Here is a 14,642-nt window from a genome sequence, read left to right on the forward strand (position 1 = left end):
ACCATATCCATAAATCTGTTAAGGGAGAAAAAGAAAATGCATGCATGATGATGTTAAGGTGATGGGTAAGGGCTTGCCAGTAATTGTAGATGGAAAAACAAAAGGGATATTGAAAAATCAAGGAGAAATAAAATGCATAAATTACGGTGCAGTGCAACAAGAACACTTTCTGAGGCGTCATGGATTGGATACATCATGTCTACTCTTTTTCCAGCATTAACCCAGAACAACAACAGGACAGAGCAGGCCCACAGCAACCATGACCCAACCTCCATTTAGCTTACATTTTGACGGAGACAGACAAAGCAGCACATAAACAGCAACTTAGCATTTTCCAAATTAAGTGACTTAAACAATTCACCCCTGTCAGTCATACCACTACACTGACTCGACTCCACCTCGACACAGACATGTAGGTCTGATGTGGTTGTTGTAGACTTATTTACCTTTTCTGCTGACTCATGAAATGCCCTGAGTTATTCCATCAAACAGGTCCGATCATACTGAGTGACTGCAAAGATAATATTTTACTGTGGTCATCACCATGGTGTTGTCCAACTCAGTGTGCAGTGCAATGGATCGACCTACAGTAGAAGTACAATGTTGTTATTAAACAACAAGACGGAAAACGTTGACTTGAGTTACTTTTCGTGTGTAGATTAAATAATAATAGTACACAATGAATTCACTTCATGGCCAACAAACAACAACAACATAAACACCAATCAATCTCATAGTCAGCGTCCAAAGTATGCCATCATGCATTACCTGTTCCACTTCCTTCTCTTTTTAAGTTAAGTGGCAGCCTCTCTCAGCTAGGAAAGGAGGACAGATATAGTAGTCATCCTGTTCCACTTCTTTTGAAGGGACTCGATGAGGCAACATATTATTCAACATCCAATGATCATCTCCTGGATTGAGGGAAATGGATTTAGGACGAGTCAGGAGGATGGAGGAGCAAGACTCAGAGTATTAGATTTATACAGGCAGCTGCACCTCCAATAAGGCAATAAAAAGACTAGAGTACAGTGGTGTTATGGATTTGTTGTGATTAGAAGTTTCAAACCTGAGAGACAGACACACACAAATAATAAAAATAAGGACAGAAGAAAGTAAGAAGTTCAAGCCTAGTTGTCAGGGAAGTATAGCTCATCCACAAAATCTGGGGGTTCAACCAGAAGTAGGTAATCATCTAACACACTACTTCTGTCACCTAAGCCACTGTCCTCATCTTCCTGCATTGATTCATGTATTGTGCAATTTGGTGGTATAAATAGCTGATTCATTTTGGTCCTTTTCACTGTTATAATGGCACCAGCAGCACTGAAAACACTTTCAGAAGAGACACTTGAAACAGGGCAAGCCAGGTAGTTTATCGCCAGCCTGCTGAGCACTGGCCATTGTTTCCTTTTCCCATACTAATACCGCAATGGGTTTTGATCATTGTAGACCTCTGTAGGGTCATCCAGATAGGCCTGTACCATCAGCTCTATGTTCAGGGGTGCTATACTTTCTTTGGTCTCTTTTGTCTTTGCATCAGAACTGGACCTAGCAAGCCCTTGCTGTAAATACCAATCCTGTGCTGATTATACTGGAGCTGATAATCCGGTTCTTGCTGTTGTTGTCGATAGTGTTGGTGACCGCTCTGAGCCAAACACACTGCCATCAGGCTCTGAAGTGGAACTTGATGCCGATACCCTGCTGCAGTACTTGTTGTGGGTTTGAGCTGCGGGCCTTTAATTGCCAGCCATTCATTTTCAAAGGGAATGGCCACCTCAGCTATCCAACTTTTGAACCGGGCAATGTCCACTTCTGAAAAAGGAATTAATGTCTTACTGTTCAGTTCCGATTTGTACCGTGGATCCAGAATTGTGGCACAAATGTAATGTTCTTCTGACACAATCTTATTTTGCACCCTGTATTTCCAGCTAAGCAACGGGATAAGCTCTCCACCAACTCATATGCTTCATTTTTTCCTCCACACCTTTGTACGCTTCAGACACCTCCTTCAGCTGTTGCTGTAGCATGTGTAGCAATGGTATTTCTTGGCCCATAGTACAGTCCTCCTTGCTGACTTCACGTGTGAAGACCTCGAAGGGAAGAAGCATCTCTGTCAGGCATTTAACCAGGCCCCATTGGTCCATCTGAAGGGTCATGCTTTTAACAGTTTCATCCCCTCTTTGCATGACATATTCATTGATTGGTCTGTACTGCTCAAACAGATGGTCAAGCACATAATAAATTAAGTTCCAACGTGTTGCCACCTCCTCGATGAGTGCTTTGACTGACATTCTATATTCACATTGAATGATCCTCAGGTGCTTCCGTGCTTTAAAAGAATGGCTGAAATTTGTGTATATTCTTCGGCGGGTGATCAGTAAGTTGTTGACTATGGCTTCTTTTTTCAGAAAGTCTTGAACAATAATGTTAATGCATTTCGCCAAACAGGGGACCCTGAAATAGGCACCATCCTCCACGGCCTTAAGTACATTACTGCCATTATACCTGGCAACAAAACCAATGTTAAGCCCTCTTTTGCACAGCCATTCAAAGACCTTGCTGTAAACTCTTCCAAAATGTGTGCAGCAGTATGAGATTTCTCCATGGCAACATCTCAGCAGCGTCAACAGCACCTGTTTTAGATATCTTTTCTCTAATCCACACAAATGAGATCCAGTTTGCAGTGATGCAAATGTAATCAGTGGCTTGGCAACTGGTTCACATGTCTGTTGTCAGGTGGCTATTGTGAATAACACTCAGCTGCAAAGCTTGTCTAAGCAATTCTAGCACATTGTGATTTAGTGAAGGAACAGCAACTCTGGTGAAATAGGAACGGCTGGGAACCTTCCATTTAGGGAATATGGCTGACACAAATTCAAGGAAACCCACCCCTTCCACAAAAGAAAAAGGGAGAAGGTCCAGCACTAACATTTTAGCCAACTTCGCTTTCTACAAACATGCCTTTGGGTGATTGCGTTCGTACTGCCCCTTTGACCTAAGCATGCTGTCAATGGTAGGCTGGATTATTTTCCTTTGCGGTGCAGCTGTCTTCTTGTACCCAGTTAGGCTCAACGACAACGCACTTTTTTTTCATTGCAGTACTCGGTTGCCTTGGTATCTTAGTCTGACTCTGAGTATGACTCTTCTTACTACGGAGCCACTTAGATGTTGCTGAAGAATTGGGCGGTACCAATACACTGCTGGGGACAGGGCTAGAAATGTCTCCATCATGTTCACCTTCTACCTCGATCATATCTTCTCCTACTTCTTCATCCCCATCAACAGCAATGGGAGCTGTTTTACTTTTTTGTAAGCGAAGTAGATGAGCTTCCCACTGGATCATGTGGTGTTTTTTGAATATGACTTGTTTGGCCTCCGTACCATAGTTTGTACCAAGCGTACCCCGTCTAACAGCGACTCGACAAATTGAGCCTATAGCAATGTTCTCATCCGTACTGCTATTCAAAAAGAAATCCCAACTTGGTGAGGTGTATGTTCTGGTACTGCTGGAGGTGCCACTTTCAATGTCAGATGAACTGGAGGGTGGGCGTGGAATTAGAAAATGCAAATATGGAAGCTGGAGGTGGTGTTACCTGTCTTGGTGGTATCTGTGCTACATCCCTCGCAGCAAGTTTGGATAGGGTAATAATGTTAATATATTAATAATAATAATGTAATAATAATAAAATTAATAATAATAATGTAATAATGTTGGTCTCCATCTCCTCTGGGCCGGGAGTGATGTTCCTGATGACTGGCTCATCATCATCCCCCTCTTCTTTATCTACCTCCATAAATCTAAGGCTTTCTGGAACCTTCCTTTTCATTAGCCTTGTCTTGTGGTGTGCATCACTCTCAGACTGAGCTGGTGGATTCCAAGTGGCATCAAGATCATCAGAAGCGGGGCTTGAAGAAGAAGTTGATGAACTAACCCTCCTTTTCCTTGCTGGGGATATGGAAGACAATGGATCTTCTGAAAGAGTGGTTTGCTCCTCTTCGTCTTCTGGAAGCTTGATTTCCTGAACTGCCCCTACTTCAGGAGGAACAACTACTATTGTGAGCTGTTGGTGCAGCTGTTGTTGAGGATATTGTTGCTGAGATTCAGCGCGTCCATTGATTCCCTTTAATGGCAAAGAGCAACCCCGGGCAGGTCCAAAGACAACGAGCAATCTATATATTTTTCTGGAATTTCCTACTGCCACAAGCAATATTCGAGAAAGCCCGGCCGGATGCCAAGAAAGTAGTGGAAGGGCAGACTTTTTTGGGGAGACACAATTTTTGCCATACAACTGTAGAGAGAAGATGGCGCTTGAGGCAGATGATCTCTCCTTTTCAGAAATTGGGCTACGAAGTTTATTTGCTGAACCCTGCTCTGCTGAGAGTTGTACAACAGGGGTGGGTCAGGGTTTTTGTCTCCGAGATCCAGGCAGGGAACTATCTTAAAGAGTTATCTGGTGATTAGATACGTTTGCAGTTTAGAAAAGGGGGTTTAAAAAGAAAAAAGAGAAAAAAAGAAAAGGAAAAGGGGGAAAAAAGGAGCGGGGGAAAAAATTAGTTATGGGCTATGGGTAGCTCCTTCCTCCTCTTTTTTGACATTTCTTGCTAAAAATTTTTTTTGCTGTTATTTGTCTTCTGTTACTGCATTATTCGCAGGGGGTAGTTTTTTGTGTGAGAACGGGTAAGGAAAACGTTGGATGAGGCTTGCTCAACAGGTGTTTTTCTAGATAGGTCAGGGAGCAACAGGGGCGCATTAATGTGGGAGGCATCACAAGGGTCTAGGGACCTTTTTTGCTTTAGTGAAGGGTGTGGGGAGTGGGTGGATCGATTTTAAGGGAAAAGAAAATGGAAATTACAGGGGAAGCTTGCAGATGTTTTTTTCTCCTTCTCTCCTTTCCAAGGTATGGTTATTTCTCTGGCATGTCTTACATATACAATGGGGGGTATCAGGATAGCTACTATTAACATCTGCGGATTAAACGATCCAGAAAAGCGGAGTAGGATTAAAGAAGATGTTTGAATCCTAAAGGCAGACATAGTCTGTCTCCAGGAGACTCACATCGAAGCCAGTAGAAGTAAGATTATGGAGTTAGATGGGTTTCAGTTGATCGTATGGTCCAAACAGGAGGTTAAGACTAGGGGGGTGGCAATATTTGCCCGCTGGGGTCTGGCAAATTTCTTGCGCTCCATCTCAGATAAGTATGGTAGATGGGCAATAACTCAGTGCTCAATAGATAATAGTTTGTTTATGTTATGCTCAGTATATGACCCGGTATTAGATGACTCGGAATTGAACAATTGGCTGAGCATTGAATTGGTGGGATGGCCATTGCCAGTTATATTGTGTGGAGACTTTAATATAAATATGGGCTGCCCAATATCAAACCAACCAGAACAGATATACCAGGGGCGTAAGCCAAAAGTCTTCCAATCTCTACATCAATTAAAGGAGCTCCATGGGCTAGTGGATGTCTGGGCCGCAACAAGAAGCAATGAGTTCGGGTTTACATATTATTCAGCCCCGCACCAATCACATTCAAGACTGGACTATTTTTTTATTTACCAGAGCTTGGTGCAGGGCTGTAAAATTGAAATATTCCCTAAGGTCATGTCTTACCACAATCCCTTGGTTCTGGAAGTGTGCATTCAGGGTCAAAAAAAATTCTCCACATGGACTTTTAATAGAGCTTTGTTGAGCAACAATCTGTATATAGAACATATGGGGGTTTGGATCACCACATTTTTCAATGAGAACAGGGGGAGTACTAGTTTTCAAAATGTTTGGGATACATTAAAAGCAGAGATTAGGGGGAGACCACGCAGTTTGGGTGGAGGGCTCAGAAACAAGAAAGAGCTAAGTTAAACGAGCTGTCCATGGATCTGACTAATGCGGAGCTCAATCTGGTCAAGTTTATATCTGAGAGAGCTGAGAGAGGGGATATTGATGCGGCTCAGACTAAGATTTTAATTGCCAGAGCTGCTATAGTTGAGATTTCTTTCGCTAAAACTGCTGTTAGATCTCTTGCCTGGTGCACCAAACTCTATGAAAGTAATGACAAAGTGGGACATATGTTAGCCGTGCGAATAAGGGAAAAAGAGGCACAAGCTCGGATTACGGGAGTGAACGACCCAGACATTGCTTTTGTGAATAACCCAGATGCAATTCTTGTTGCCTTTGAAAAAGTTTATCAAAGGCTGTACTCGGAAGATAGGAGAGATATTCTAGGGCTACAGGATGAAATTACTAGTTATTTGGTTGAGGTTAAAATAGAATCTCTAAAGCTGGCAGATAGAGAAATGCCCCGATCACGTTTTGTGAGGTTATTAACGCATTAGATTCTGTTCCATCTGGTAAAGCGGCTGGGCCCGACTTTCTTCAGGGAGAATAAAAAAAAAAAAAACACAGTTGCCGCCAAATATGCTGGAGATGTTCGGTCGGAGTCGGGGGGGGGGGAATCCCCCCTGTTTCGTGGAGGTTTGCCAAAATTATTATATTGTTAAAGAAAGGGAAATCGGACACTGATTTAGGGGCTTATCGTCCAATCACATTGATTAATAATGATGTGAAAATCTATTCGAAAATATCGGAAAATAGATTGGTATCTGTAATTTAAAAAATTGTGTCTCATCAGCAACATGGCTTTGTCCCAGGCCGGCAAACAATAGACCATATTCGTAGAGTAATTACTTTATTTGATTACACCAAGGTGACAGGAGACCCTATGGCCTTAATTTTATTGGATGCCGAAAAGGCATTTGATCGGGTCTCCTGGCCCTTTTTATGGGCGGCTATGAAATATTATGGAATTGGGGAGGGTATTATACAGGCCGTCCAAAGCATGTATAAAGATCCAATCGGCAAGATGGTACTGATGAAAGCACAGTCAGGTAAGATCATTATAAGGCACGGCACGAGACAAGGGTGTCCTTGCTCTCCCTTGTTATTTGCAATTTATATTGATCGATTAATAAGATTGATACAGGAGAGCCAGGCAATACTCCCAGTCGCTGCTCGAGGGGGAGATGTAAAGATTTTAGGATATGCCGATGACCTTGCTGTTACTACGGCGGCACCGCAGCAGGAGTTGGAGGAAATAGGCACGCTAACATCACAATTTGGTAGAATCTCCGGCTATTATTTGAATGAAAGCCAAACACAAATAGTTATTAATGACAAAATAGACCTTGTGGATCAACATATTGTAACAAACGTTAGGTATTTAGGTGTTGAGATAACTTCCAACCCTACTGCTATTGTAGATCTGAATCTCGCTCCATTATTATCCAACATGAAATCAGATACTAAGAGGATGAGTAATCTCCATCTGAGGCTTATTGGCAGATGCAATGTTATTAAAATGATTTTTTGCTCAAGATATTATATTATTTTAGAGCCATTCCTTTGGAATTTAACAGGACATTGTTCCCGAAATTTTACCAGGTAGTGTTGTAGTTTTTATGGGCGGGGCAGCGCCCTAGATGGGCATTAAGGTTTATGACTTTACCCAGAGATCGGGGAGGTCGGTCTGTCCCTAATTTCCAAACTTACTACTGGGCTATTACATTGCAGTACTCTGGGGAACTGGTGAATGAGGGTAACCTGGATAGCCCAGAAATCTCTATTTTTCATCTTATTTGCTGTGGAGAAGCAAGGGGCCTTCTATTGAGGCAGATTGATTTTGCATACCTTAAGAGGGTCAAGTTTAAAGTCCTGGTTGGGGAATATAAAGTCTTGACCGCAGTCAGGAAAATGCTTGGGTTTGGACGGCTCCATAGGTACTCTCCTTTAGCTAATAATAATCCCTTACTTCCGGAAATGTTCTTTGATGCATACTTTGGAAGATGGGGTGATAGAGGGATTCACTATATAGGGGATCTTCTATGGGGTGACAACCTCCTTTCCTTTGATGCCCTCAAAGACAGATTTGGTATAGAGAACATGTATTTTTTTTAAAATATTTACAGGTTCTGGATTTTTTCGAGAGAAAATGTCCGGACAGGAATCGAATCCCGCTATTTGATCTGCTGAAGTGTAATCATCCAATAACTGCTGCCATCTAATAATTAATCACGGATAGAATGGGGGACGATCTTACAAGGCACTTTGATAGATGGCAAATAGCACCACAGGCGGTACAGGGGGAGTGTGAGGACATCATGTATGTCAGCCAATTTGCAAGTGCAATGCTTTAAAACTTGGTGTGATCTGTATTTAACCCCTGCACGTATACATCGATGGGGGGGCACAACAGGGATACATTGTCCACGCTGCGGGCTGTTGGCCATGGACAGCACACATATGTTTGCCACATGTCTAGGTCTTTCCCAAGTATTATCTAAAATCGAACGAAGACTTGGGGCTATATTGGGCTATAGGGTGTCATTGAACCCACAGGTTATAATGTTGGGAATATCTAATCAAACCATGGAAGAAACTGATAGAAAAATGGTGTTTATTTCAATGACAGTATTTCAAATGTGTCTAGCCACGGTTTGGCTCGATGCTGATCTCTGACAGAATATGTTTGGTTTAGTAAATTTTTGTCTGTATATAATTGGGAGATTGCGGTGTACAAAAGGAAGGGAAGGCGGGGAAGGGAGAAAGGGGAGAATTTGTGGCTGTCTTTAACTAAACGGCTTAATAAGGAAGTATGAATGACCTTTGTTTGCGGTATGTTTATCTATATTTGCATTTTCATTTTTTTTCTGTCTCTTGTAATTTTCTGTCTTAGGAGATGGACTCATCAGGGTGGGGGGTAGGGGGCGAACATGTGAAAAATATGGGGTATCAGGCACAGCCTCTCTTTTTCTGTTGTATATAATATTCTGTTTTTCTTACTGTGTTCTGGCATCCCAATAAAACGTTAAAAAAAAACATACACACACCTGAAAAAAAAAAAAAAAAACGGGCGCACAGAAACAGTTGTTTCATCCACCCATGACTACCTCTGGGCCTACTTGATGAAAGGCATATTGGCAGACTATGCCACAAGCTTGGAGGCCTATGGCAAAAGCACACTGCCTGTCTTCAAAATGGCTGCCAGCCACATGGCCAGGCCCACAACAACAAGAAGCCTAGGCCAAAAAGGAACAAAGGAATCAGATGCAGGCCTATATGGCACAAACAGCAGACTTATAACTACCACCACAAAATGGCCACCGGCTGCATGGACACTCGCAGTCACACAGAGCAAACACGAGGCCTGGAAACAATGAACTGAAACAAGCCTATAATAGCCGTGCAAATTAGGCATGCTTTGCTAAACAACACTGCTTTAATGCAATAAAAAATGCAAAAACTAAAATCCACAGGGTTAAACAAGGTATGCAAGGTACCATAACAAACACACCACACACAACAAAGGCATTTATTTAACACACACCAAAAAAGTGAAATACCCCAAAACACACATTTTACAATTCAATCCAATGCCATTTATACCATACATGATGTTTAAATTAAAAACAGAACCCACAGAAACCCTTGTTTCATGCACCCATGACTAACTCTGGTCCTTCTGGACGAAAGGCCTGTTGGCAGACTAGGCCACAAGCTTGCAGGCCTATGGTAAACGCACACTGCCTGGCTTCAAACAACCACCAGCCACATGGCCAGGCCCACAACAATAACGAGAAAGCAAAGACAGACAATGCAGGCCTATGGCAAAAGCAGCCTGGTATCAAAATGCCCGCCAGCCACATGGCCAGGCCCACTACAAGAAGAAGCCTAGGCCAAAAAGGAACAAAGGAAACACATGCAGACCTATATGGCAAAAGCAGCACTCTTGTAACTACCACCACAAAATACACACCAGCCACATGGACACTCACAGTCACAAGCAACAAACAGGAGACCTGGAAAACAATGAAATTAAACAAACTGATAAGAGCCAAGCAGAGGAGGCATGCGTTGCTAAATAACACTGCTTTAATGCAATAAAAAATACAAAAGGGAAAATCCATGGGGCTAAACAAGGAGTGTAACGTACACAACAAACACACTACACACAACAAAGGCATTTATTTATCACACGCCAAAAAAGTAAAATACCCCCAAAAAACAACATTTAGCAATTCAAACCAATGCCATCAATGCCCTAAATGATGTTTAAATTCAACAGAACACAACTAAACTATTGTTTCCTGCACCCAAGCCTACTAGATGAAAGGCCTGTTGGCAGACTAGGCCACAAGCTTGCAGGCCTATGGCAAAAGCACAATGCCTGGCTTCAAAATGGCCACCAGCCACATGTCCAGGCCCACAACAGTAATGAGAAAGCGAAGACAGACCATACAAGCCTATGGCAAGAGCACACTGCCTGGCTTCAAAATGGCCACCAGCCACATGGCTAGGCCCACAACAACAAGAAGCCTAGGCCAAAAAGGAACAAAGGAAACACATGCAGGCCTATATGGCATTAGCAGCACACTTATATAACTACCACCACAAAATGGCCACCCACAGTCACAGGCAATAAGCAGAAGTCCTGGAAAACAATGAACTGAAACAGGCCTATAATAGCCAATCAAAGGAGGCATGCTAAACCCCACAGCTTTAATGCAATAAAATGCAAAATTGAAAATCCACAGAGCTAAACAAGTTGTGCAAGGAAGGTACATAATACACCACACACACACACACAACAAAGACATTTAACACACACACAAAAACTGAAATAACCCAAACAACACACATTTTGCAATTCAATCCAATGCCATCCATGCCTTAAATGATGTTTAAAATTAATTCAACACACACCAAAGGAACAGTTGTTTCATCATGCACCCATGACTAGCTCTGGGCCTACTGGCTCCCCACAATAAATGTTATTTAAAAAATGATGAAAAGTACCAAAATTGTAGTTGCAGCAACTGCAATGCCCCAATCAAACAAACAACACCAACGTACTTTTAAAATCTCAATTCCAAAAGCCCTAAAATCCAATGATATATATTGCAGCAGAGAGCAGACACAAAGAGTGATCCTTCCAGTTCCAAATCTTAATGAAAAATGAACAGGAGATGGACAAAGCACTTTGAGGAGCCTGCTGGACAGGAACAGGAAGTTAGAGAATCTGTGGCACTTCGATCCTCTACCAAAATTTTTTTTTTTTTTTAAAAAAGGTCTCCTTGCACAAAAAGGTCCAGCCAAATGTCAATCTGAAGAGTTTTTTCATCCAAATCATCATTTTAGAGAAGGTTTTATACTGCTTGAGATATTATTCTTCTCCATATTGTAAATTTTGTGTGTTCTGGATCGCAAGCTTCACCAAACTTCTGCCGGATGTCTGATGGTGCTTCTGAATGATGTGTTCGCAATTGCACACTCTCGTGGTGTCTGTTGGCACAGTGAACAACGTGCTCCTAAACGCACACTCTCGCGGGATTACGCGGCCGGCTACTAAAATCTCGTGGCGCACGTGAACTGAAAGGAAAACTCATAGGTGAACGCAGGGATGCCGGTAAGCCGCTACCGCGTAAGCGAAAACGCATTTTTAAAGCGCGAGGAAGGAAATAATTCTGCTACGCTGAGGATCGCGGAATTTTCAGTAAGTCCGTATTCTTTGTGGAATTGCCGAAATTCCACAAATTCCGCAAGCAGAGCGGATTTTACCACCCAGGGTTAATAGTTCTAATGCAAATAAAAATGGGTTCAGCAACAGTAGGCAAAAATCTGTGGTAGACCCTGAAAAAGGGGCTAGGTCCAGCAGGAAGTGACGCTCACAATGTGACATACTGACACAAACATCATTAACTAACATAGTGTAATATTAAGTGGGTGCTTACCTGTTCATAGTGGTCTGAATTGAGTGACATTAGTTGTAGTAAAGCTGGAATAGCAAATCTGTCCCCTCTGAATGTGTGAATTTTCTCGAACGTCATTTAGATTACAGTAAGAACGGTCAATCTGGTTCCACTAAATCTATGCGTCATTCCCAAATTCAGTTGATCTAAGTTTAGAATAGTAAATCACCACCCGTTAAGCATATGCCCTCTCCCCAGTGTTTTCCCAGTTATGTATTCTGGGGTGGAATTGGAATAGAATATGTAACTTGCACAAGTAAAGTTTATTTTTTATATATGTTTTATCATTTTAGTGGATGATTGTATATAATATATAATTTTATGTTCAGTTTTTCCAACATTTAGTTACTTTTATATCATTGACTAATTATTCATTAATCGTAAAAAACAAACACTTTTTCTTTCCTCAGAGTATGAACTAACATATATAGTTATTTATATTTAAAAAACTAGAATGTGTTGGTATACATGTTTGAATATTTAAAAAAAACATGAAAACGTTCATTTATTTGTGAAAATATGTATTAATTTATTTTCCTATAAATATTTATAAAATTGTAATGGGCTTATAATTGATCTGTTTTTAGTTTAAATATTTTATAAATTAAAGAATGATATTTGTAAAAACAATATGTATTTTCAGTAATGCCTAATTCTAAAAATTAATGTAATTTATTTGCAATTTGTTTTAAAAGAACTATAATTCATTAAAAGTGAACAAAACATTAAGTTGCATGTATTTAATAGTTTAGAATATATTATCACTATTGTTTACACTATGATTTTTCAATTCTAATGTGATTCTAGCCCATATTTCTTTCTTTCTTTCTTTCTTTCTTTAAATTCTTTATTTCGGCTGTTCTTGCCATGGAAGAATACAGAGATAAAACATAGATTAAAAGGAGATGATGCATAGAATTCATTTCAATGGACACAATAGATAATAAGATTCATACAGCGTATAATACACATTTTTGCAGTACGATAACTTATAAATATTTAATCCTTAACATTCATTGTCGGTTAAGCGTCGTTGTTTAAACCACATGACTAACAAGTACTTAGAAAGTGCAAATACGATGTGTCTAGAAGTATCAGTTTTTAGAATTCTAAAAGCGTGTGTACAGTGTATAATAAAACCCACATTTTTACATAAAGGTACTAGCCAATACTTCCTGGATTTGCTATAAGCTAGACAGAAGAAGAGCACATGAACTTCATCCTCTATGTCACAGCTACATCCTGGGCAAGACTTGTTAGTAGAGGCTGAACATTTGCTTGTAAAAGCTCTTCAGGGTAAATTACTGTATCTCCATTGTATAAAAAGTTTCCTAGCTAAAATCGGGAAGACAAGATCCATAAAATCCTCAAAAAAATACGAAACGTTGAAAACTAAAAAGGAATTGGTCAGGGTGCCAGCATGCGAGTCATACAAAATGGAGTTGAGTTTTTTATCCATAAAAATCCTAGTAAGGGACTTGCGTGAGACCTCGTAACATCCCCTTTCTGGATCCTGCCACAGAGCAGATAATCCAAATCCTAGAAAGTCATGTTTTATGAACACAAGCCAGGGAATTTGTTTTGCAGTATTATAGCTTAATATTTGCTTGAGCTCTTGCCTATAATTCAGCAGATCTGGCGTTGTCCAGAGCCTACACCAGAACCTGAGGGGTTTTAGTGCTGGCTCATCTTCTATGGGTCTCAGCACCAAATCTAGCCTTAAGGGGGAAAGCGGGGTGCTTTGCGGGAGTGTGAGTAGCTGTCTAATACATTTTGTTTCATTTTTGGGGATTTGAGGTCTGCAAAAATGCCCCCATAGCTCCCCACCATAGAGGGCTGCGGCCTCGCTTGAGTCTTATAAATCTCCAGTGCGGGGCTCACTGGCTTAAATGTCGATGGATTGGAAACTTTGAGAATACCCCCGCCATCTGGGACAATTTCATTTGCGATTTTACTTGTTGCGGTCCCCAGGACAGATTTGCATGCAGTATAACCCCTAGGTACTGGAAAGTCGTAACCCTTTCCAATCTCACAGTACCCAGGGTAGGATTCGGGCGGGTGGATGCCGGAGGATTAAATATCATACATTTTTTGTCAGCATTTATCTCCAGGCCACGGCATCGACAAAAATCCCCAAAGCCATCCAATATTCGTTGGATCCCCATAGGGGACTTGGAAAGCAGGAGGGTGTCATCAGTGAACATAATTCCCGGCACCCTCCTACTGGCCAACCTAGGTGCATCATTATTGGGGACATCATCCAGATGTGATATTACGCTATTTACATAGAGGCAAAACAGGGTCGGTGCCAAAACGCACCCCTGCCTCACCCCCCTCCCAACTGGAAACCTGGGTGACAGCGCCCCATTCCTCCAGCATCTTACCTGCGCATAGTTATCCTCATCTAACCTCATCAAGACATTCAGGATTTGGGGCGGAACACCCAATTCCCGAAGCACCAGCCACAGTTTCCCCCAGGGCACTAGATCAAAAGCGGACCGGAGGTCCACGAACACCATGTAGAGGCTGCCACCCTCAATCTTTGCCATTTTCCAATATAATAATAGTAGGCGAAAGATCTGGTCCATGGTGGAAGTGTTGCTCCTGAACCCCACGTGAAACGGGCTAAGGACTTCGTGTTCCTCCATCCATGCCAGCAGGCGATCCAAGACGAGCCGTGCGAAAAAAAAATTGCGGAACGTCAATGAGGTTGATGGGGCTGTAGTTGACCAGGAGAACCCTTCTTATAGATAGGCACTATCTGCGCTCCCAGCCAAGTACAGGGTACCTCCATACCTCTCAAAACTGCATTAAAGACAATGTGCAGATAAGGGCCCCAA

Source organism: Lissotriton vulgaris, chromosome 4_1 (genome assembly GCF_964263255.1).
Source record: "Lissotriton vulgaris chromosome 4_1, aLisVul1.2, whole genome shotgun sequence".
Lineage (NCBI taxonomy): Eukaryota > Metazoa > Chordata > Amphibia > Caudata > Salamandridae > Lissotriton > Lissotriton vulgaris.